Here is a 26,367-nt window from a genome sequence, read left to right on the forward strand (position 1 = left end):
CCACCGACACACAAAGACCTAACAAATGCCTACTAAGCCTGCTGGATGTGGAATACAATATAGACAAACAACACAATTGTGACCCTCATTCTGGTATTATCAGCAATACTGACATACCTGCTATGTGTTCAGAAATATTGTTCAAAGTGTTTTATTTTTAAGTGATTCAACAACTAGCAACAATAAGAGACATGTACCCATTCATTGCCTTCTGCTTTGTTATACAATTCTAGTTACTTTGCACTTTTCAAAAAGCACAGAAATTTGCAGGGTTTTAATCACCTACTGGCATTCTATGAATAAATGAACGTTTCTCTGTAGGAAAGTGTAAGCACTATCATAATGTTTTTGTGGTTGCATCATGAAGAGCTGTCCTGGCTCTGCACAGAGTCGAGCACATTTTTCATGTTTGAGATGTCTAAAGTTCATACTTTTAATTCAGAAAATCCATGAATTAAACCATAATGAATAGACAGCACAAGTAAAAAACAGAAAGAGGATATCTCTGCTCCCTGTTTCTGACATGTGTTGTGTGCATTTCACATGGTTATTTGGAGATGTTCCCAGTGATATATGTGAACAGTGGATACGTCAATGCAAAAAAAAAAAAAAAGCAGGCGCTCAGCCCTACACTGAGCTATTCATGACACAGCATCTGGACTGAAAATATGTACCAAGTTTATGCACAAAAATCAATACAACTTGCAATTACGTGCCCTTGTCAACAGTATTACTCAAGGAAGTAAACTCAAAGAAAAAGTTGAGTCAATTGAGTGTCTAATTTTCTAAATTGAAGCCCATGTATTGTCTGGCATCAACCAAGACCTTTCAATTTTACTGCAATATGTATAATATACTTGCATATAGGGGCTTTCAACCACCCTCATACATTAGTTTGTTATGCCATTCACATTGTGCTACTGCTCACTACAGCTTGCAGCATGGGACAGTGGGTCAGCCTACTTAAATCCTTTGGTTAAGTTCATTTTGAGTGACAGCATTTTGCTCAGGGGCGTATCTTGGTTAGTATGATTGCGCGGTGGAGTTGAGCATCAGATTTCTTAACAATCATGCTTGGGCAGCTTGTAAAAACCTATTATATGAGACACGGGGGGTAAGGAACAGTGGAAAGAGAGAGTAAAAATCCTAGGTGAAATCCGATAGACACTTCACATTCCACAAAAGAAAACACTTGTACCTAACCATTTACTAAAGAATGCAAATTTTAGGGGGGGTGTAACACCCCAGACATCCCCCCTCCCCAAAGCTATGTCCCTTATTTTGCTCTCACAGAAGGAGCACATTCGCAAACAAGTTAGATCCCTTCAACACCAGTGTTTTTGTTTTTACTTTATGGTTACTTTAATGCTACCTTTGTGTTTGGTGCCTGATGTGACAGCAGGATGCTTCTCCTGCCAATGCTGTTGTAAATTTCTTTTGAAGTGTTTTGCTTTTTTGACTGCTGCTATATCACAGCATACCAAATTGTGTCCAATACTGTTTTGGATTAAGTTATCCTCTTTTCACTTCTTTCTTTCTTTCTTTCTTTCTTTCTTTCTTTCTTTCTTTCTTTCTTTCTTTCTTTCTTTCTTTCTTTCTTTCTTTCTTTCTTTCTTTCTTTCTTTCTCTTTCCTTTCATTCTTGCCGTATTTTATTCTTGCCTCCTTATATTCTTTTTCCTTTTTCTTTCTTTCTTTCTTCGTTCTTGTTCTCTTTTCTTTCTTTCTTTCTTTCCTTCCTTCTTTCTGTCTTTTTTCTTTTTTTCTATCTGTTTTTCTGTCGTTCTTTCTTTCTTTCTTTCTTTCCTCTTGCAGCCAATGCCATTATGTTTGACTATTTATATGTCTATGTTAGACTTAATTCATTAGTATGTAGTTGGTGTCATTCACATTTTAATTCCACCCACTCCGCCAATCTTTAAGGGGCAGTGTATCCTCCCACTTCAGCCATTGGCTGACTTAACTATGAGTTACAGGTGTCCTTTCACAAGGACCCAATCCACACACAAAGGAGTTCCCTTCATTGCTCGAAAGTACTAGGTAATATGTGTTCTTTTTATAGACCAAAAACTGTGTAGCAAAGGATTTTTTTAGGTTGAGGAGGGCCTGGATTTTTCCCTAACAATAAACCTTTGCAAAAGCCACGACAAAACAAAACAATTAATGCCAGAAGGCTGGAGGCCAAAGCTAGGCCTATTGGCTTTGGCAAAGCTTGTTTCTTTCTGGTACTTATAGTTTTGGGGGATTGGTTATTTTAGTTTTCTGGCTTCCAAAATATGGTTCACATCAAGCATGATTGTTAATGACACCAAGCAATCCAAGGTTTAGGGGTCTTCAGAGGAAGGTGATGGTGGCAGGTGACCTTCAGGTCATTATTGCTGGCAGAGGTGTCCGGATGTGGACAGAGACATGTATGTAGCCAATATGTATTGAGGAAGATTCATGATGCAGTTAAAGCAATGCTCTTTGCAAATGGTCAGTGATTATTTCTCAGGAGGGAATAACTGCAACTGATGGATTAAATTACTCTGCTTGGGTTAACGACTACGTTTGCAATAAAGTTGCACTCAAAGTGTCACTCAAAAGACCACAAAGTATTTCTACTGGTGAGATGCAAAAATTAAAATGGCACACATAAGTGGGTGAAAAACTTGGAAGCCAAGTCATTTCTCATGCACGAAAACAGTGGATTCCACTAAAAAGAGCATTGGCAAAGCCAATAGGTTGGCCCTTTAGAGCCGAGGCCTATTTGCTTTGCCAATGCTTGTTTTAAACAGGCATCTTTTGTCTTTGACAGGGTTTTGCTTCAGGTTTTGCTTTCCTTGAAAACATCGTTAGGTACCTTACAGGAACGTCAGCTTATCATAGCTCACCAGAAACATGTGTGTGATAGCTTGTACAGTCCGTAGAGAAAAAAAAACAAAAACGATAATATTGACTTAAAAGTATTCTTTCATCCAAGTCAATGGTGGAGAATGAATATGAGTACTTCAGAGATATAGGATGATTTTCACCAACTTGTTTAAAGTGCTTAATTGATCCATTAAGTTCCATCCCTATCTATAAAATTCAAGGCAGAGAGGCATGAAAAGGGAAAGAGAGGCTTTTCCTTCCCTTTTCATGTCTTTCTGTGCATTCCTGCATCCAGGAATGCTACAAGACATCAGGGATTTTCTTTTTTTTAAATTGTCATAAGGGGAGCAGCCCCTTGGGTAAGGTTCACTCCCCAAGGGGGGGGGGCATTATACTGGAGGCCATTTCTGCCCCCATGGGGACATATCGGCATAAATTAATTAGGATGATCTGCCCCCAGGGGGGCAGAAGCCATTAGATACCAGGGAAGTTTTTTTAATTTATATTGATAAGGGGAGCTGCCCCTCAGGAAAGGGTCACTCCCTGGGGTCAATTTTTTTATTAGGCTTTTTCTGCGCCCCCTGGGGCCAGATCAGCCTATGTTAATTAGGCCGATCTGCCCCCGGGGAGGCAGAAGCCTCTAGACACCAGGGATTTTTTATTTATTTATTTATATTGATAAGGGGAGCGACCCCTTAGGCAAGGGTCGCTCCCCAGGGGGCAATTTTTTTATTAGGTCTTTTCTGCTCCCCCTGGGGGTAGATCAGCCTATATTAATTAGGATGATCTGCCCCTAGGAGGGGCAGAAGCCGCTAGACACCAGGGATTTTTTGTTTTGTTTACATCGTTAAGGGGAGCAGCTCCTTGGGCAAGGGTCGCTCCCCTGGGAGGCAATTTATTTTAGGCCATTTCTGCCCCCTTGGGGACAGATCGGCCTATTTTAATTAGGACGATGGGGCAGAAACCACTAGGCACCAGGGCTTTTTTATTTTTTTTATTTTTAACAGATGGGGAGCGAACCCCTTTAGGAAAGGGTCGCTCCCCTGGGGTGCACATTTATTTCTACCCACCTTGAGGGCAGATTGGCGTATTTTTTTTTCTTAAGCCAATCTGCCCTCAAGAGGGGCAAAAACCACAACACACTAGGGTTTTTTTTCCGCCAATGTCACGCAAGGGGAGTGACACCTTAGGCAAGGGTTGCTCCCCTGTGGGACAAATTTATTTTAGGCCATTTCTGCCCCCCTTGGGGGTAGATTGGCCTATTTTTGTAAGGCTCAAATGCCTAGCAGTGGGGCAGAAAGCCCACCAGACACAAGGGAAGATTTTCTTTTTTTTGAAAAAAGAGAGTGGTGGTATGGCCATCTGTCCACCCCCCGTAAATGGAGACAAAGTTGTTCTGCTCACTGGTGGGCAGATAGGGCAATTGCCCCTGATCCACTCACCGGGGGTGCAGAAAGCCTACTAGATGCAAGGGAATTAAAAAACAAAAATAGTGGGGTGGTGGCTACCAACCAGTATGGGCATGGTTATGCCCCCACCCCAACTAAAGGGGGTAATAGTCTTTCAGCTCCCCCACCACAGTCTAAAAAATCTTATCCCAAAGGAAAGCAGGAGGACATGTGATTATTTTGGGTTTTGGTTTTACATTTGGGCCATGAGAGCTTGTCGAACTCTCAAAATCGTCCCACTTGGAATGGTGTGGGCTGCACTTTTTGGACTTTGGGGCGCTGCCATCTAGAAAAATCTACGAGACCTAGACACATCTGAAAACTAAACATCTGAGTGTGTCCAGGGTGGTGTGCTTCAAATGCAACCCACACCATTTTTTTACCCACAGTGCCCTGCAAACCTACAACTTTGCTTGAAATCACACATTTTCCCCACATTTTTGTTATGGAACCTTCTGGAATCTTCAGGAATCCACAAATTTGCTACCACCCAGCATTGTTGCTACTATACCGATATAAATTCTGCCCCATTTATCGGTCAAAAAACATTTTTTTCCAAACTGCCTTTTTGGATCCGTTTTGGTTCTCCCTCATTTTCGACCTGTGTTTGGCTCTTCCCTGTCACAGGCACTTGATCCACCTACACAAGTGAGGTATCATTTTTATCGGAAAACTGACGGGAACGTTAGACGGTAGGAAATTTTTGCCGGTGCAGTGATCCCACACAGAAATGTGCGGAAAAAATGTGATTTTTTTAGCTAAATGTGAGGTTTGCTGAGGATTCTGGGGAAGAAAACACTGGGGATCCACGCCAGTCACACCTCCCTGTACTCCCTCAGGTGTCTGGTTTTCAGAACTGTCTGGGTTTGGTAGGTTTCCCTAGATGGCTGCTGAGTCCAGGACCAAAAACACAGGTGTCCCCCCACAAAAACAGGTAGTTTTGTAATTGATAATTTTAATGTGTCCATGTAGTGTTTTGGGGCATTTCCTGCCGCGGGCACTAGGCCTACCTACACAAGTGAGGTATCATTTTTATCGGGAGACTGGGGGAATGCTGGTTGGAAGGAAGTGCATGGCTCCTCTCAGCTTCCAAAACTTTCTATCACCGCAATGTGAGTAAAAAGTGTTTTTTTTGCCAAAGTTTGAGATTTGCAAAGGATTCTGGGTAACAGAACCTGGTGAGAGCCCCACAAGTCACCACATCTTGGCTTCCCCTAGGTGTCTAGTTTTAAAAAATGCGCAGGTTTGGTAGGTTTTCTTAGGTGCCGGCTGAGCTAGAGGCCAAAATCCACACCGTGGCACTTTGCAAAAAACAGGTCTTTTTTCTTTGGGAAAATGTGATGTGTCCATGTTTTGTTTTGGGGCATTTTCTGCCACGGGCACTAGGCCTACCCACACAAGTGAGGTACCATTTTTATCTTTGGGGAATGCTGGATAGAAGGAAATGTGTGGGTCCTCTCAAATTCCAGGCACTTTACAAACAACATGTCAGATTTCAATGTAAAAATATGATGTGTCCATGTTGTGTTTCCTGTCACGGGCGTTAGACCTACCCACACAAGTGAGGTACCGTTTTTATCGGGAGACTTGGGGCAACACAGAATAGTCTTTCTCTACATGTTTTCCTTCCAAATGTAAGACAGTGTATAAAACAAAATGCCCTGAAATTCACATGCTAGTATGGGGACCCCTGAGTTCAGAGATGTGCAAATAACCACTGCTTCTCAACACCTTATCTTGTGCCCATTTTAGAAATACAAATGTTTCCTTGATACCTATTTTTCATTCTTTATATTTCACCAAATGAATTGCTGTATACGGAGTATACAATGAAAATCCATTGCAAGGTGCGGCTCGTTTATGGGCTCCTTGTACCTAGAGTTCTTGATGAACCTACAAGTCCTATGTATTCCTGCATCTAGAAGAGTCCAGCAGACGTAATGGTATATTGCTTATAAAAATCTGACATCGCAGGAAAAAATTACAGAGTAAAACATGGATTAAAATGGCTGTTTATGTACCTCAATCTCAATATTTTTTTATTTCAGCTGTTATTTTCTGTAGGAAAACCTTGTAGGATGTACACAAATGACCCCTTGCTGAATTTAGAATTGTGTCTACTTTTCAGAATTGTTTAGCTTTCTGGGTTCTACCATTGGTTTCACACCCATTTCTGTCACTAACTCGAAGGAGGCTAAAAGCACAGAAAATAGTAAAAATGGGATATGTCCCAGTAAAATGCCAAAATTGTGTTGCAAAATGTGGTTTTCTGATTAAAGTCTGCTTGTCCATGAAACCTGGAAAGGTGGTGATTTTAGCACTGCAAACCCTTTGTTGATGCCATTTTCAGGGGAAAAACCACAAGCCTTCTTCTGCAGCCCTTTTTTCCCATTTTTTTTAAAACACATTTTTTGCTGTATTTTGGCAGATTTCTTGGTCTCCTCCAGGGGAACGCACAAACTCTGGGAACCTCTTGAATCCCTAGGATGTTGGAAAAAAAGGACGCAAATTTGGCATGGGTAGGTTATGTAGACAAAATGGTATGCGGGCCTAAGCTGAACTGCCCCAAATAGCCAAAGAAATGCTTGGCACCTGAGTGGGGAAAGGCCTGGCAGAGAAGGGGTTAAACATACTAAGACTTGTAACAGTACTAAAATGAAAAATTAAAAACAAAATGTGTGAAATTTACTCATCAGCTTTTTTTCTATTATAGCAAATAAAAATGCAAATACTACAACACAACTATGTTGGTGGCGTTTCTATGTTGGCTTTCCCTTGGTGTCATGTAAAATGTCCAGATCGAAAGGCTTTATAGGCACTTTGGTAACGAGTGAAAATGTGCATTTTTTAGGGTCTTTTTTTATAGTCAGGGACTTCATTTAGGGGTCGCAGGTGTCACCTCTAGCCCACCCTCTGCAACCTCTGGCACCGTCTTTACGATCCCTGGTACAGAAGTAGCAAAATCATTGTCAGGAACATGGTGGTAGCTTGTTCTTATGGACGTCCGGTTGAGGCTCCACTCTCTCTGTTTGCTCTCATTTTTTATTACACTAATAGTGAATATTGTTTTGTTATTCACTATTGATTTAATAAAAAGTGAAGTACAAATAGCTGGAATCTGACCTTCTATGGCATCTGAGGTAATTAAAAAAGATGCTTTAAAAAATATATTGTGTGCGTGCTTGTGGGTGAGTGTGAATTTGTGTGTATATGTGTAAGCATGTTTGTGTGAGTGAAATTGAAAGTCGAAAGGGCGTGTGATATAATTTCCGCTACCCCTTAAATTTTGGGGAATTTACTTCATGTCTATACTCATAACTTAGTAAAGTTAACTGAAACGTGCATTGTTTATTTAGAAATGTAGATTCTTGGAAAATGTTCCAGTGAATTAAATCCTCACACATCTGTTAAAACTGTCCATGGGAAATCCTGTGGTGAAAAAACACTGAACTGAATGATATGTTCTTCTGGTAGGCAGAAGGCAGGGGAGTTCTGAAGGGCTGCAAACACTGGAAATAAATTACCAAGTTCACACGGAGGCTATGACCGCCAGAGCTCCCTTTGCCTGTCAGAAGACACCACATCATTAATTTGACCAGAAATCAGACTCGCACTTAAACCATTCCCGAACTTTCAACAGCTTTTGATGAACTACTTTGAAGGAATAATGGGAGTGCAGAGAATGTGTTGATGGAAAGTACATGGAGGGGGTCAGGAAATGTATGTGTAGCTCTAGTGATCCCTATAACCTCTTTTGAAACCTGAACATCATCTCATTGGTCTAGAGGATGAAGATCGGATGAGAGACAGTGCTGAGAAAATCAACATGTTTGTTAGTCCTCATGTGTGATTCTATTCTTCGTATGTACATCTAGCCTAGCAGAAACAGAATTGTTTATAAATCTTTAGTGCATAGACAGAGGACAAGCATTGTCTGATGTTTGAGGCGCACCTGGACTAGTATCACCGCACACACTTTTCTTATTCGGACCCATCTTTGCATACTGCCTTATATTTATGAAATTCCATGTATTCATCTTCTCTGCCTCACTTAACTCTATTGGAACATATATGAGCCTCTGCTTGACGTACAGTGCCATTAGCTTCAAATTCAACTCAAGTTGTTAATTATTAATGAATGAATGGACTTAGGTGGAAGTGCACATGGAACTGGGGTGAGCAAAGTGATTTCCTAGGCTGAAGTAATCTGGAAATCTAGGCAATTTTGCACTTCGCAAAAAGTACAACGTTTGCCAAATTCATTCAAGGCCCTAACTATTTAATTCTGTCTATCTAACAGTCCTGGCAGCAAGATGTCCTGACCAACATGGACAGGACATCTGTATGGACGGAACTATGTTGCCCTGTTTTCACCTGAGGGGCAGTGAGAAAACAATAGCACCACTAAGCCATATCACCCATCACCAAGCGAAACGTGACCCCTTCCCCCACAAAGTACATGGAGAGATCCCCTTGCCCACCCGGTCAGAAGCTGTCAGACCAGGGGCCCCCGTCCATGCACAGTGTACTGGATGAGGGGGCCCAAGCTCGGGGCAATTGTATGCCAGTGTCATCACCTCCTTTCAACAAAGCCAGACGTTCCACTCTGGATATTTCAGAACAGACGAAAGAAGACAGAGCATAGCACTGTTAAATAAAAGGTTAAGGCCCATATTTATACTTTTTTAGTGCCGTATTTGCGTCATTTTTTTACACAAAAGCGGCGCAAACATGAAAAATACAATTGTATTTTGTAAGTGCAGCGCAAATGTGGAGCTAAAAAAGTATAAACATGGGCCTAAGAGCCTACTAAAAAATATGTTCCAGGTCCGGCATGGCTGCGGGAAACATTCTTTTACAGTGCAGGGCCCATATATGCCTGTTTCGTAAACTTTGCTAATATTGAGATTCTTGATTTGGAATCACAACTTTATCTAACCCAATTTTTAATTCAGTGTGTGTTTTGAGGTGTGGCACATCCTCTTCAATGGCTCAGACTATAAAGCAGGAGATAGTTGTGCTTATTCCATTTCACAATATTTGTAGCACCAAGAAAACACAGATCTGACTATCATCAGGACAAGATGTTCTAAGCATAGCTGGTCAAAGACCACTCTGCATGTTGGGCTCAAGTAGCTCAAAACTCTTCATATCTTTTTAACTTAATTCTAATAGCAGGAATTATCAATTGCACTGCAATAATCTGGGCCGGCTGCAGTCCACTAAGCTAGTCTGTATTAAACCCCATAAATGGCATTGTTCTAAACATTCGTTAACCTGATCAATAAGCCCATGAGAGATTGATGATGTTTGGGGGCAAAGATTGTAAATGGACAAATATTTGACAAAATTACTCCTGCTAGCAAAGAGATCCAAAAACAACAAGGTGATAAATGGAATGCATGAATTAATCTCAGCTACTGGTTATTGCTTGGGGCCACATCCCAGACCATCATTTTTCACCCACCATACCACCTCAGTTTGGACCCAGCCATATGCAAATCAGTTTTGACCCTGCTCCTAATGGGAACAATCCAGTCCGAACTGCCAGGCCCAGTCCTCCTTGATCTGGGACACCAGCAGGCCCAGGCCTAGTTTTGCCCTTGTTATGGGCTCATCAGCGGGGTACAGCTTGTTTTCAGTGGCACATTGAGCCTGGGACCCATGTCTCAGCATACCCTAAACACTTGCAAAAACAAACAGGTAATGGATGGAATGCTTAAATTAATCTAAGGCACTGTAAATCAGTCTGACCTCATCTCAATCTGTTGTTTTTCACCTACCATGCAATCTCAGTTTCAATCCAGCCATATGCAAATCAGTCTTGACCCAGCTCCTCGTAGAAGCAGTCCATCCTAAACTGCCAGGCCAGTTACTTCCTGAACTGGAACACAAGCAATCCAGGACCAGTTATGCTCTTGTTATAGGCCTTTCTATCTAATCCAACTGCTAAAGCACAACATTAGAATTATAACTTGTACTCCAGTTTTCTACATAGACAGCTAGGCCTCCCACCGTGCAAAATAACTTTTGGGTGCTAGTCACTATAAATATCTACATGTCCTTCCATTAAATAGCATGCACCCAGCCTTGTGGATCTCAAGGCCTACATAGCAGTGACTTATTATTAATTAAAGGGAGGGTTTTACTGGGCCAAAGAGTTTTTATTGAGAGGTCTAATTGCAGTTTTTCCACTGCTATACTCAGGCTACAATGATAGGCCTGAAGCCAGGTTTTACACTGTTACTATAGTGGATGGCACAATAGGTGTTGCACTCCTTTAGTGACATTTAACTTACTGATCTTGGGTACATCTTATAACATCTGCGATGGACTTATAGGTATACACTTATTATGAATAAGCCAAATTGACCACATGTAAAGTTGGAGTACATGTACTTTACTACTGGCAACCAGAGGTAAAGGGCACAGAGTTCTAAAGCCAGTGAAAGTAAAGGATCCAGCAAAGGCATAAAATATGAGGACCCAATGCAGGAAAGATGGATTCCCTACACATGTCACCCCCAACCAAGAGCTAGGATAGATTATTCAATCCCTTGATAGACTTCCTTGCTCAGGCACTTGTTTATTCTCTCCATCTATGAACCTACCTGTACCCCTCTATCATCATCTTCTGCAGCCTCTAACTCTATCCATGGAAAGCCTTCACATTACCTACAGACCCTGCTTGGGAAAGGACCGCCCCTAGCTTACCTACAGATGTATCCCTGCAGGTGAATGGTTCCACCAAGGTGACGTGGTCCAACCTGCCTCCTCTGTTATACCTCTGTCTCCAGGTGAGAACCAGCTCTGCCCATAAGGTAAGCAAAAAACAGAGGCCACTGCCAGCTGTCAGTGTAAGGAGTCAGACCACTGGCCTTCCACTGCAAGGTGAAGGCTCCAATATAGGGCCTTGGGTAGGTTTCACTTCCACCTGTGGGACTCTCACTTGCTCCTGAGGTCTCTCTGGTCACTCAGGTTTCTCATAGTGGGGGGAGGTGGACACCCTCTCAGTTACCAGACACCCTCCTTCCATTCCTTTGTCCACAATCTCAGGGTTGACACCCTGTAGATGTGCTTTCAGTTCAGGGTCTGCACCCTGAGACTGAAAAGGTGCCTGGCAGCCCAGTCCTCAAGGGGGGACACATAGCCCCTCATGAGAGTGATACACTCTGTCTGTGTCATATAGGGTCTGTGATATATAGGTTTGGGCTAAGGGCCGGTTGGCAGATCTCACATGCTCAGCTGGTAGTCCACATGACCAGTCTGGTCTCCTTGTCATCGTGGTTGATGGCATTTTACCATGGCCATAGTAGGAGCTAAGTTTGCTTCGGATCTTACAGCAGTTTCTGGAGTGAAGGCTACCCGCATTGCACTGTGTTTTCGACAAGAGGGCCGCCACAGCCTATGAGAGCTCAGTGCATTTTGAGGAGTCAGTCACCTGTACAAGTGGCGGCACAAGTGGTGGGAGGTCGGAGGTCAACGGCAACCATGCCTGCTGGAGATACAATCTTGCTCCTCAGTCAGAGGTGAGTGTGGTCAGCTCTGAGGAGACAGAGTGGGTGTGCATTCACAATGGCTGCGGAGTGAGTTATTTTTCATGTTGGCGACTGCTGGTTGCTCTAAGTTGGAGACATGGATGATTGGATTTACTAGAATGCGATGGAGCACTTGAAGATTCAAAATTAAGGATCCGTGCTATTGACCCTACCGAGACCCAATGGACTGGCAACATTACCTTGGCTTAAGGAACCGCATGAGTCTTTTTTCCCCTGCCTCATGAACCAGGAGCTACTTTAATGCAACGAGGGCATTCTTTGCTATTTAAGAGGTGTAACTCTTGAAGATATGATGCATTCTTAGTAGAGCTGGGCTGTTTTGCTGGGGTTTTGTATGGTAAAGCCCAGTCAACGGTCTAGGTTAGAAGCAATCTGTCTCTGAGATATTCTAGCTAAACTTCAGGATGTCATGGAAAAGCAGCATGTAAAGGCAAGCAATGTACCCTCTGCTTCAAACTCTACTCCCATCCTGCCACAGAGAGTGAAAAGGCGTGCTATCCAAGCCATGTCTACTGCTGCTCTGGCTTGCCGTAGCCTCCAGTTGAGATTGGAACCCACTATGGCTGCTATTGAGTAGGTGTGTTCTTCTACTGACTTGTGGAAGAGGCTGGAGTGTTGCATAGGGCCGAAGATGTTTTAACTCCATCCATAAGGACTCAATTTAAGGTATCATGTAACAAAAAGCCATGAACAGAAACTGTGGCAAGGGTGGACCTAAAGCTAAAGACTGTCCTTTATTTACAAAAGGTAGATTGCTGGCAACTATGTCTATTATTTCACAACTGACAAACTTGAAAAGCATTCCCAGTGCACTAATTTGCACATTACAGGGGTCTCAAAAGATTGTGAAGGAAAGCAGGTACTTTAATGGGTGGACTTTTTTACCAAAGCAAATGTTTTGAATGATTTTTCAGGGGATCTAACTATGCTAAGGGCTCATAGAGTCCCAGTCCAATGCCCCTCCAGCTCGAACAATCCCTGTATTATTTTGATTATTTTTTCTGATTATTTAGTAAAGGAACATATATTGGCCGATGTAATAGAGAAGAAACATTCTCAACCCCAGAGATACCTAATTTTCTCACCTTTTCAGACATGTCAGCAGCTTCAATTTATTGCCGAGGGACTTTGGCAAACTGCTTGATCTGTAGGCAGCACAGGCTTCCATAATACAACAATCTAAGTTGAAGGTCTTAGCAAAAGGGCAATTTTATGTGTTTACCTCCCTAAATGATGCTCGGAGTTTCTAAAAAAAAAGTACTAATCAAGGGTGAAAAACTTTGAATTGTATTGTATAGTGTTAAACCCTGTATAATGGTTTACGTTGACTTAATTTCTATTTAGTGGGGGTTCTGTATTTCAGAGTCACATGGGCAGCCAGGTGCTACGTCATGGCAACCCTATTTTTTGGGTGTGAGTGAGTAGTTGTGTGGGTATTTCCCCCTCGGTTGGGCTAGGGTTTTTTTGGAGTGGCTTTTGGAGTCACTTGGGTTTTTTGGGGTGGGTTTCAGGGTGGTGGGGAGCATCTAAGGCAAAAAAAGAAGCAGAATGAAAGAAGGGTACAAGATGTTTTCAGCTAGGTTTCTGAGTGTTTTGGTAACCTGTGAATCTATGCATATAATGACACTCCATATTATTTCGCTCTTGCAATGCGAATGGTATCACCAACAGCCATAAATGTAGTGGGCTGAGGAGATGGCCGATTTTGCTTTCCCCCGAGGTACTGTTTTTGCAGGAGACACAACTTAAAATTCTCCAAAGGATTTTTGTTCCTCAACATTTCTCCCATGCATATTATGCTTTAGGGGGATTGGCAGTAAGGGGGGTTTCTATTTTGTTAGGGAATGAGATCAGTTGGTCAGTAAGCGAGGTGGTTAGGGACCCAAGAGGCAGGTGGCTTTGGGTGAAGTTGGCTGCAAATGGTTGTTCTCTCAATTTGGTGAACTCTTATGGTCCTGTCACTGATGAGACTGAGGCACTTTTACAGATTTTCAATATGGCAATGGGGTCAGATGGCCTGATAATTTAGGACAGGGATTTTAATTTTATACAGGATCTGGCACTAAATTTTAATATGAATAAAAAGCAGGCAAAGCCTCAGATAAAATGGGTGATTGATATTTTTAAGCTAGACTTCCACTTAATTGATCCTTGGAGCTGTGATCATCCAGCGTCTTCACAGTTTACCTGTTTTTCACGCAGCTTCTATACTGCCTCACATTTGGACTTTTTAAAAAGCTCTCAATCAATTAGTAAAGTACGTTTGGCTATTTAGGTGAATGCCTTCTCTAACCACTCGGTGGTCTCTGATACGATAGCGGTGCCAACAATTAGGAGGGAAAGGCCCAAGTGGCATCTGGACTGGTCCTTTGTTTCCAATCAGGAATGGGTGAATAATATGAGGAAATTTATTTAAGAATTTTTCCTTGTTGAATCGTGATACCTAGTGTTCATTTAGCGAAGGCCAAGCGGAATGTGAAAGACATTTTTATATTGCGGAAGATAACCCACTCTAAAGCTTATCAACAGAAGGTCTACGAAGACAGCCAGCAGACAGGCACATTTCTTGCTTGGTCGTCATGACAAAGGATCATATAAAAGGCATCATTAGTTTGTCAGATAAAGAATCCTGCCACTCAAAAGATAGTTTCTGAGAAGGAAGAGGTATATCAAGTCTTTTTGCAAAATTATAGATCATTGTATGAAACCAGGCACACAATCCCGCAAGCTTCCATTCATCATTACTTTGAATCTTTAATGTTACCTCAGCTACCAAAAGCATTTGTGGAGAAAATTACAGCCAAACTAACAGAAACAGATGTTTACAAAGCCATCTTAAAAATGCCTACTGCGAAGGTGTGTGGAAATGATGGGTTTCCAGCAGAAATTTATGAAGGATTTGCCCTGGGACTTATACCTATTTTAATCAATCTGTATAATTTTATTAAGGGAGGGGGAAAAGTATCTCCAACTTTTAAGTAACCTACATTTGTTAGTTTTCTTAAAAAAGAGAAAGATCAACTCATATCAACGTATCAGTCTCCTGACCGGCGATTATAAGCTGCAGACGAAAACCTGGTACAATTAGATCACACCTGCAGCTCAAGCTTTAATTCTTTCGGACGAGTCTGGGTTCATCGCCGGTCAGTTGATGGCAGCCAACACTTGCTATTTAATCCAGGCGATGGATTATTTTGCGTGTTGCCAGATTGGTGAAGCAATAATGATGGTTGATGGTGAAAAAACATTTGACCTTGTATATTGGTCATCGTTGTTTTATAGTTTAAGGAGGTTTGGATTCCCTGAACAATTTATTCAATGCTTGAGAACTTGTATGAAGGCGCATCCACCAAGGTGTATATGAACTCCAGTTTGGCAGGCGAAGTGGCAATCAATAGGGGTACCCGTCAGGGGTGTCCCCTGTCCCCGTTCTTGTTTACTTTTTTTAATCAAAGCCTTGACTGTCAGGATTCATGTTTATGAGGAAGTTAGTACACCAGTCGTGGGTATGTCTAAATTAAAGCTTTTTGAAGATGTCATTTTTTTATTTTTGAAGCCAGACAAATCGAATATACTGAGGGTCTTGAATTACTTTGATGAGTTCTCTAGAACTGGTGGTTATAAGATTCATTAAGGCAAAACAGAGTTGCTTCTTTTTAATGCAGCACCAAGTGATCTGCCCCTAGCACTACAGGAGTTAACTCGCTCGTGCAGCCCTATTCGTTATTTAAGATTTTTTGTCTTGACTAGCTCGCAGTTTTAAAATTAAATTATATAGTAGTGTTCTATTAAATCCGAGGGCTATTGGAGAGATGGTGGTCACTTCTTCCCCTGACTGAGGTGGGGCGAGTTGCGCTTATCAAAATGTCTATCTTACCTCTCATGTTATTTCTGTTTGCTAACGTTCCGGTAAAAGTTAGTAATAGTTATTTTAAGGATCACGATACACTAATTTGAAATTTTATCTGGCATAAGAAAGCTTCCAGGGTCAAATATGAATTTTTGAAATTATATGTAGCACAGGGTGGTTTGGCTCTTCCTCACGTACAGATGTATATTATGAGGCCACTCTGTGTGACTTCCTGGAAAGAGCACTAAAAAGTGGTGGATGGTGGATCTTTTTTCTCTGGAGAGAATGATTCAAGAATCAGAGGTTAGTTTGCCAGTATTTATTAAGACACCAAAGCTACCTAAAAGAACTAGGTACAAGATTCTCTAGGAGATGAGCATTCGGCTAAGAGGTTTTTTGCATCACATTACATGCCAGCAGTGCCTTTGTCTCTTACTGGCTCTCTCTATGTCTGTTGTTAGGTATTGGAATTTATGCGGTTTTAGAGAGCTTGGTCATTTTATTCTCAGGGATCAACACATGACTTGGCAGGAACTGTTGGCGCGATGCAGAGAGCAGGCCAATCACTTGTTTCTTAGCTTTCAACAGATTATCTATTTTCTAACCAGTAATCGAAAGGAAGGTAGTCAATCTGTCCATCATAATATTAGTGTGATTATAAGATCTAGGCTTCAAGGAGATGGGAATTGGTATAGGTTTTTGCATAGTTATGGGACCCAGTACACAGCGACTGGTTTTCTTGAAAAGATTTGGTTAAAACCCCAATTCTGTGTTTTCGAAGGTGACTGGCAGATTATTTGTGAAGTTGGCCATAAGTCTTTAAGGGCAGATAATTTCACAAGAATGTGTTTTCTTTCATGAAGGATGGCGTATTATATTCTTTTAGCTCTTCATAAAATGTTCCAGTCTGCTTTAGATAATTGTTTCATTTATTGTCAGGCGATGCCATGGACTGTCTCCATAACTTTTTCATTTGCCATATGTTGGGCCATTTCTGGTGAGATCTATTTTTTGTTATTAGCAGCGCCCACTACACCTTAATAATCCAGAAGCAAGCTTGGTGCTTTTTGGTGTTTCCAAGCAGACCCAAAAGGCGAATATTGCTAAAAGGGGGCAGATGTTTGTTTCAATCACATTGGCAATATCCCTTTCCCTGCTTCTCCAAAATTGGAGAACACGATTAGTTCCAACAATGCTGGATTGAATGTCTAAAAGCTCAAAACACAGCCACATGGGTTGGAGGGACTAGTGGGCTGATTACGAGTTTGGCGGATGGGAACACCAAACTCCCGATGCAGCGGTTGCTGCCCTGCTGGTGACCTCCCCACCGGTCCATTATGACTTTCCCATTAGGCTGACCTCTGTTTCCGCCATTTAACCCAATGGTAAAGTGGTGGCAGCATTGTCGTAGTCTCAAAATTGAGCCTGCAGGAGCAATGCTGCCACACACAAGGGGCACAGCAGACAGTGCACATTTTGAAGGTGCTGGGCAGGGGACCCCTGTGACCCCCTGCACCTGTTTTCCACCAGCCATTTCACGGCGTGCAAGAAGGCTGATTACAACCTGCCGTCAGTCCATCGGGATCGAACATCCTGGCGGGACGGTAGGTGGTTGGCCGGTCTGCCTGCCAACCTTGTAATGTGGAGGTTGGACCACCGCAGCTGTGGTGGTCCGACTGCCACCGCTGCATTGGTGGTCTTCGGACCGCCAATGTTGTAATAAGGCCCTAAGTGTCATGTGGCTATCTGGTCAAATAAAGAGGGTGTTAAATTAAAGAAGTGGTTCCTGGCTTTTGATTAATGCCAGGGGTAATATCGCCATCCTTTGTTTTACCAGCACTGATAGGGAAGTTGTCTACCGGTTTGAAGAAACTCTAAATGGGAATTGGACTGGGTTACTAATTAAAGCTTAATGCTTTAGGTGGGTATCAACAGCAGCACTTTAATTTTTCTGTTCCGTGGGTCCAGATGGAGTATATAGTGACTTATGGCTTGATTGTCTAAGGGACAGCAGGCTTACTCAGAGTGCAAAGGTTTTAGGCAATCCAGATGTCTTCCATTTGTGAAATTAGGTTTATCTGTTAGTAAGAGCCCTGGTTCATCAGCTACTCTTCTTGCTTAGCTATAACTTGAAAAATTTTACTTTACTGTTTTATCAATTTTTTACTTTACAGTGTGCTTATTCCATGATGTGTCACTTGGCTGCTCAAGGTTCCTGTTGCTGCTTAAGTATTTCTTGGAGTCTTGCACTTTAATACTTTATTTATACATTTCTTTTTTTACTATGTGTTTATTATATGATATGCAACCCCCCTGGTCGAGGCTGAATCTTTACCCCTCTTATAATTTTGCTTTTATATTGATTCTGATTAAGTAAAAGATCTCAAGTTTGAGCCCCACTTTAGCTCGATATTTGTAACAGTTTTTATTCTGCTCCCCTGGGTATTCAGATTGGGTTTATGGAGAGGCTGTGTAAAAGGCAAAAGGTTTGGTTTTCTGTTTCTTTATAGCCTTGAACCTGCTTACATAGTTATGTTGTCTCTAATCTCTAGAGTATGATGCATTTAACTCTTGTTACACCTGCTTTGAGAGTGAAGGTTCTTAGGCAATTAAGAGGTGCTGCATTTTTAAAATTATGTTTGTTTGGAGCAAGACCACTGGTCCATGTATTTCTCTTGCTGATGTATTAGGATATGAAATTTTGCACTTTACCACTTTATTCATTTCTTCTGTACTGTATATTTATCTGTGCATTTTATTATGATATAATATCTTTTGTATTTGTATATGTGTTACAGGATACAGAACCTGTATGTTCAAGATTGAATCTCTAATTATTTTATTAATTTATTAATTTGTTTGAACATCAATTTTTCTCAATAAAAAGATTTTTGGTTTTAAAAAAAGGGGCATGCTCTACCCTCTCCTGCTAGGAATCACCCTCCCTGAGGGATGCATCAGCCATTTCTGTGAAGGTTGCATTTGTGTGTGGCATCCTGGGATTTTACAGTGTCCCCTTCTTATGCCTTGACTGGGGACAGTCATACCACAGGGAGGGTGAAAGGCACCCTGAGCTTCCATCCATCAAAGCCTCCCCATCTGTGGTTTGAAGAGGTCTGGGAATCTTTCCCCTCAAAGCTCTTTTGTGGCCCTGTTGGGGACTTTCTGTATTATCCTGACCTTTCCCTTCCCTCTGTAGATTCCCCCTTCCTGTGGTCACTCTCAGGTGCCTTCTTTGACACTCTGGTGCTAATCCAGAGCTCAACTTTCTTCCCAAGCTCTTTAGGCTACTACTACACTACAATTACTTTAAATGTGCTCTTTTATCATCAAGCTGTACAACCGATCATAAACATTTACTTTGCTGACCTGCACCCAACTATTCAGTGCCTTACTGGAATAATCCACAGAAAATCCACTCATGATTGGTGTGGCTGCATCTTGCTATCCCTGAACTTCAGGCAATACTTCTCAGGTAGTCAGACCAAACCTAGGGGCATATTTATACTTTGTTTGTGCTGGATTTGCGTCATTTTTTTAACGCAAATCCATATTTATACTTGGACGCTAGGCATTTCTAGCGCAAAAATATTGGAGTTAAAGTCATTTTTTGCCTGCGGGAAACTACCTTGCGTCAATGAGATGCAAGGTAGGCGTTACCGGGCAAACAAATTACTCAAAGGCCCTAGCGCCGTATTTATCCTCCTGTGCGTCACGCATAGGAGGAGGACGGACTTAAATAGTGGCGTTAAGCCTGCTTAGCAGCATTATTTAGAGCCTGGATCAGGACAGGCGTTAGGGGACCTGTGGGCCTTTTGCTGTTGTCAGAGACCATGGAAACAGCCCACGGGTGCCCTTCCCTGTCCCCAGGGACAACCCCACCCACCTGCACCCACACCTGGAGGACACCTAAGGATGGGGGACCCATCCCAGGTAAGTCCAAGTGAGTATTTTGTTTGCAAAGCGCCATAGGGAGGCCTAACTTGGGCCGGCTAGTGTCATAGCTTAAATATGATGCCCGGCTAGCATCGAGGAATGGCGCTAGCTGGCGGTATACTTTTTGACACAAACCTGCGCTAACACAGGTTTGCGTCAATAAGTATAAATCAGGGCCCTAGTGTTAAGGGCTCCCTTCATCGGCACACACCTCATCTTTTCAGCTGCTTTAAAAGACGAAAACATATCCCTCCCCACAGTGGGCATGTGCTTCCACAGACTACCCCGTCAATCCTCCTCTGGAGCTCTACACATGTGTAGGACCACCTCTTATGCAGCAACTCTTATCTATATTATCCCCTATAACATAGCTAGGCACCAGGTTTTAAGGGTTTTACTTCTCCAAGGCACTTCACTGTCACAACAACCATCTTCACTGGACTCAAACAAAAACCTTAGCTCTCCAGCGCAACTCGTGCTGACATCTGTGATGGGCCATCAGGGTCTTCTTTTCCTCTGAGGCCAGCGTAATTCCTTCTCTAGTGCAAAGTCTGCTGCTTTCTTCTCCTCCTCAGCAGAGAGTTTTCTCTCCTCAAGGGGAGCCATCTGCAATTATTTCAAGGCTTCTTCCACCTGCCTGTCCTCTAGCTTTAATGGGGACAAACTGGGGGAGGATACACTGCTGTATCCCCTGGATAATGCAGGTGATGCTGCTACATAGGAGGTAAACTCATCTGGCACTTGGACTACCTCAATGCCTTCCTCATTTGCCTTTTCAACTTCATCCTCATTCTCCACTGAGGTTTACTGTAGTTAACAGACCTCCTCTCATGCCCTGAGGATAATGTGATAACCCTCCTTCTTAGACAGCTTGTTCAGCTTCTCTCTCATTAGCTTGAATATGCTTCTCAGCTCTGCCATGCTAAGGCACTCCACTTTAGCCAGACCCATCTCAATGTTGTCAAAAAATGAAGATACAAAAATTAGTAGCAATACTGAATTTAGGAAAAAATCTAAAATTACCCAATTAAAATCAAAAGCCAATTTAAAAAACAAAATGCAATTTTTTGCTGTCAATTTAAAAAGGGGTATTTAGTTTCAACTTAAATCACTGCATGGTACTGTAGACACAAGCCATGGATCCCATTGCTGAGCACTAGTATAAGAAACTGAAATATTATTTGGAGTGGGTGACTACCCACCTCACAGAATAATCACAATCTTTGTCAGGGTGAACACTGGAAACCACTAAATGAACCTGAGCTTAACCCCCTCGTAGTTATGGCACAGAGCAGGCAGATTGTCTTAGGGCAACGTGTAAAATATTTATGCAGTGCCAAAACAGTAAAAAAGTAGAAAACTAAAGTAACATTTAATAAACACAATTAGAAGAATCCATTAAGGGATACCAGAGATATGATTTTTTAATACTTTTAAGTAGAAATAGTAATAAAAGCTAAAAGTGCCTATGATAGTTGATAGTTGTGGTAGGCCTGGATCTATGTGCAATTTGAAGATGGCCGCAATGGAGCATGGATTGGATACACCAACCAAGTTCATCCCAGTCAAAGATATTACATTTTGACTTAGTCCTTTAAGTCCCAATCCACCACAGGAGTACACTTCTAAAGTACCCTGGGTCCACAGGGGAGGCACATAGAGACTCACAGGCTCTCAGCCAGAAGCAAACAGCAGGGTCCAATCCTGGTTCAGCTGCCGCTGGTGAGCTGAGCAGTTGTAGTTATCAAGTTCAATAATGACCCAAAAGAGGCCTGAAAGCATTATTAAAGAAGGAGTCCAAGTAAAAGTAGAACAGCAATACAACCAATGACATACCCAACCATTGTTCAATCTTTAATAAACTATCCAGAAAAAAATACAAAATGCACAGTAAAGTAATCCAAAAATGACTTTAACTTCGTTGGGATCCCAAAAAAAGGCTAGGCATTTCATGGGATTTCTAGGATAACATTGTACCGTAATGCTAGCGATTGTTTTAGTTCTGAATTTTCGAGGCCAATCTTGCACTAGATATTGAGAAAGAAGCCAAGAGTTTTTGACATTGCAATCTATCAAGGAACGGGCACTGTAAAGGTTTATCAGGTCTACTTCTTGATTGCCCAGAGAAAAGTTGATTTCTTCCACAAGCCACAGTCTCACTCACCACTCAGAGGGGCCAAGTGCACATTTAAAATGGACCCAGTCAGGAGGGAAGAGCCACAGGGGGCAGAAAACCTTCTTGGCAATCATGTGCCCGAATTTTCACCAAAAAGTATTTAAATGGAATGGCACGACCCGGCACTCAGCTTGGGCTAGCGTCAACTAAATGATGCGAGCCGGGTGGGGGTGGTGGTAGGGAAGGTGGAGGTTGTGCCACAAAAAATTACGCTAGCCTGGTTAGAGGCAAAAAAATGCCTCTAACCAGACCAGTAGCATTTCCTGACACACAACCACCAAAAACATGACCCCTGTCTTTAGGAGTCATGCCCACCACCTCAATGACCAGCATAGGGAACAAGTGTCCCCTGGGCATGGCCATTTCACCATGTGCCATGCAGGGGGCCCCAAGTTAGGGCACTCGGTGGCACTTTAAAAAAACAAAAAAAAAGATACTTAGCTATACTTACCCTACATACCTGGGATGGGGTCCCCCATCCTCTGGTGTCCCTCTGGTGTGGGTGGGGTTGTTCCTGGGACTTGGAGAGGGCAATTATGGACCCATTCCATGGTGTTTAACCATCTGGGTTTGATCCAGGTATTAAATAGCCCCTCCTCCCACCCGTGCATCATTTTAGCACAGGGGAATAAATATGGGGTTATTGGGATAGCACCATTTTTTAGATGAGAACGCCTTCCTTGCATCGCATTGACGCAAGGTGGGTGCACGCATCCATAAAACGGTGCAAACTCCTATATTTTGACGTTAGATATGTCTAACATCAAGATATGAATATGGAGTTAGGTTTGCGCTGAATTTGCGGAAAAAAAATAACACAAATTCGGCTCAACTGAAGTATAAATATGGGCCTTGTTTTTTTGTGATTGAAAATTATTAATTAATGCAATTTTTCACAAGCATGGGACCAAAATCGCCCTAAACCAAGGTTGAAAAAAAAAAGCTTAGCACTAGATCTCCCTGACCTAGAAATCCAGATAGGAATGTGGCTACAAACAGATAAAACCAGGGTCAACAATAATAGCAAATAGTAGAGGAATGGAATGCAATAGAAAGTAAGAGAACAAATTGCATTCATCTCTAATCAGTGCAATCATTGCCTCGATATATATAGTCATTAAAAACTAAATTACATCAGTGCAAATTGCTTACCACCATTGTTGGTTTGGAACTTAAAGCAACAAATATTTTTTAAACCACAGCTTTTAGATGGGTTAGGTATAAATTTAATATTGCCTACATCTGCAGAGATATGGTGGTTTGCAGGTATGGAAAAATAACCCTACATTTGGCTTTTTAATTTCCCTTCGATTTTTCATGCCTCGGCTACCCCCCTACTAGGTTGGCATGCTGTGTAAAATGCAGAACTCTTCCACGGTATTGCGAAACTTCAGTAGAGTCTGGGGAGCTAAAGGAGAGCATAGGGATCAAAAAGACGTTGCTTCCCATACACTGAGCGTATTCCGGGAACTCACTGCGTTCTCATAACTACATGCCTCAGGTAGGTTCATGGCACAGCTATAAACCATATTTCTGCAGTACATACAGACAGATATTGGAGGCAGGGCGAGAGTTTTCATATTGCTTTACACCCAGTTCATGTACCCCAGAGTCTGCTGAGCATTAACTTTCCCATTGGTGGAAACCTTTGGCCTACCGTTTTTTGTTTCCTGACCCTAGAGATGCAGGCACACGATCTTTAACAATGGATAGCAGTGCAACTTTTATACACTTTGGACCCGGCAAACAAAGATTGATGTGTGACTTACTCTTATAGTACTCTACACTTACTCTTTGAATTCAGGAGTACTAAATGAGTGAGAAACAGCAACACCTTTGTGAATTGGACCCACTGTGAGGCACTTGATGCCAGTCTGCACCCAGTCCTCCGACCTGGATAGCCCACTGTGCCCGACCATGCAACGCAAGCGCCTATCATAGTGGTGTGAATAAATCAGACCCGCACTGCATCTTTTTATTCTCTCTTCCATAATGCTAATATCTGCTTCAAACTAGTTTACATAGAAAAGACCGCTGAGTACCCGCAGTGCCAAGAGTTGATGTATCACGTATGTTCATATTTAATGGCGTCGTAATCCGTTTTCTGAAATAAATGTAATGCAAGAGATTGTAACCTCTCTTAAAAATGTAGGTAGAAAAGGAAAAAAATAGCAGGAGCTTGACCCTGTTTTAACATTTCTTAATAATTAACTGAAAAAAGTTGTGAGAAAGGAACATTCAGTTTTCTTTTGTCTTTTCAGTGAACTTTAGTTATTGGGTTTGCACAACACTAAGCCGAACTATCTGTAAAATAGAATTGTTCAGTCCAATTTGTATTATTGGCGGCTTGTTGCTGTGTCTGTATTCCTCTTTAGGAATTGACAGGTCAAAGGAGAGAGCTGGAAGTCTGGCACCTGGGGGCATTCATCTTGCCTGAGCCTAATACGGCTTATTTCCTAAGTAGGTTAGCAGAGGTCAGATGTGAGGGCCAAGTCGGGCAGCCTGAGATTTGGTGCCAGCTGATGAAAATCAGATCCTGAATAACTTTATCAGATTTTGTTTCCCAGAAGAAAAAAGTGTTTATTTTCTGAATTTTTCGATAATTAATATGTGGAGGAAGGTACGCTCTGGACACTCTTGGAAAAATGGTGGGCTGCTGAAACTGGTAAGTGGTTGTGTAATGTCTCACAGTATTGTTAGGTCTTGACTTAACAAAGACCTTTTGATTTTGCTAACATTATGTACATAGGGCCTGAATTACAAAGGTGAACACTTTGTGTAAGTTTACTACTTTTTGGTATTCACAAACTACATGCAGAGATTTACAACTCTGTACTCACTATAATCATATGTCCGGAGTTCTCCACCCTGATTGATGAGTCCTTAGGGGTGGATAACTTCGCACACATTAGTATTGGGATTGCAGATCCATAAAACACAGAACGTAGTTTGTGAATACCAAAAAGAAGTAAATGTACGCAAAAGTTTAAGTTTACCTTTGTGAGTCAGGCCCTTTGTATATTGTTGGAAAGTACCCTCTTTCTTGGCATGGTTAACCCCATTTTTTGCCTGCTGTCAGTGTGTTTGACTGTGTTCCCTGTAATCCTGCTAACCAGGACCTCAGTCATTATGCTCTCTCGCTTCTAACTTGGTAACTTGTACCATTTTCACCCCACATTTGGCATACTGATGCCCCCATGTAAGTCTCTACTGTTTGGTAGACAGGTACCCTGGGCACTGTGGTACCAGGAGATCCCCATGGGCTGCAGCATGTTTTATGCCACCCATGGGGAGCCCATGCAAAGTGTTCTGCATGCCTACCATTGCAGCCTGCGTGAAAGGGTGCATGCATCCTTTTTCAGTACAGATCACTGCACAAGTTACTATAGGTCACCCCTATGGAAGCCCCTCCTAGCCCAGAGGGCAGGATGCAAGTACCTGTATGTGAGGGCACCACTGCACTAGCAGAGGTGCCCCAACAAACACCAGTGCCATTTTCATGGACTTTGTGAGTGCAGGACGCCATGTTATATGCGCACTGGGAATAGGTCACTCACTACATAATGGTAAGCCCGAACCAGAGTTTTCCAGACAGCACAAGCTACTGCCACCCCTAAGACAGGTTTCTACCCTCCTGCTGCTTGAAGAGCTCAGGCCCAGGAAGGCAGAACAAAGGATTTCCGTTGGGAGAGGTGGGTAGCACCCTCTCCCTTTGGAAATAGGTGTTACATGGCTTGGGAGGGGTAGCATCCCCAAGACACTGGTATGCTTTGAAGGGCACATTTGGTGCTGTCTGTGCATAAACCAGTCTACACTGGTTCAGGGAACTTCAGTCTCTGCTCTGGCGCAAAACTGGACTATGGAAATGGGAGTGGTGCCCAGAACTTCTACAGAGGGTCCCTGGGTTCTGCCATCTTAAATCCAAGGTCAATAGGGACCTCTGGAAGCATCTGAGTGGCCAGACCAGGCAGGTGACATCAGAGCCCCCTCCTGATAGGTAGTCACCTGGCTAGGTGACCTACCCCCCTTTCAGAGCTATATAGGGTCTCTCTCTTGGGATGGTCCTCAGATTTGGCTTGCAAGATTCTCTCAGGATTCCTCTGCAACCTTACTTAGACTTCTAGCCACTGGAACCGCAACTGGACCCTCCAGGAACCGACAATCTGCATCCACGAAGAAGACTGTTCCTGCAACATTCTTTCCACGGCTCCTTCCAGCTTCTGCAACGTTTCCCTGGCTGTGCATCCTCTGAGGGAAGCAAGTCTTTAGTCTGCATGAGAAGGAAGAAAGAATCTGTCTTGGAGTGAAGGAGTCACTCCCCTGCATCCGCAGGCACCTACTGCAATGAAGACCTGGTGCGTGGATATCCTCTCCTTCTGAGCTGTATGGATCGTGAATCACAGGTGGTGGTGCAGAGTAGTCTTCTTGGTCCTCTCTGCCAGCTGTCCAACTTTGACAGAGGTAAGCCCTTGTTTTCCCACGCAGGACAGTTCCCCATGCACCACATCTCTTGCAGCTGCCAAGGCTTGTTTGCATCTCCTCCAAG

This window comes from Pleurodeles waltl, chromosome 8 (assembly GCF_031143425.1).
Source record: "Pleurodeles waltl isolate 20211129_DDA chromosome 8, aPleWal1.hap1.20221129, whole genome shotgun sequence".
Taxonomy (NCBI): Eukaryota; Metazoa; Chordata; class Amphibia; order Caudata; family Salamandridae; genus Pleurodeles; species Pleurodeles waltl.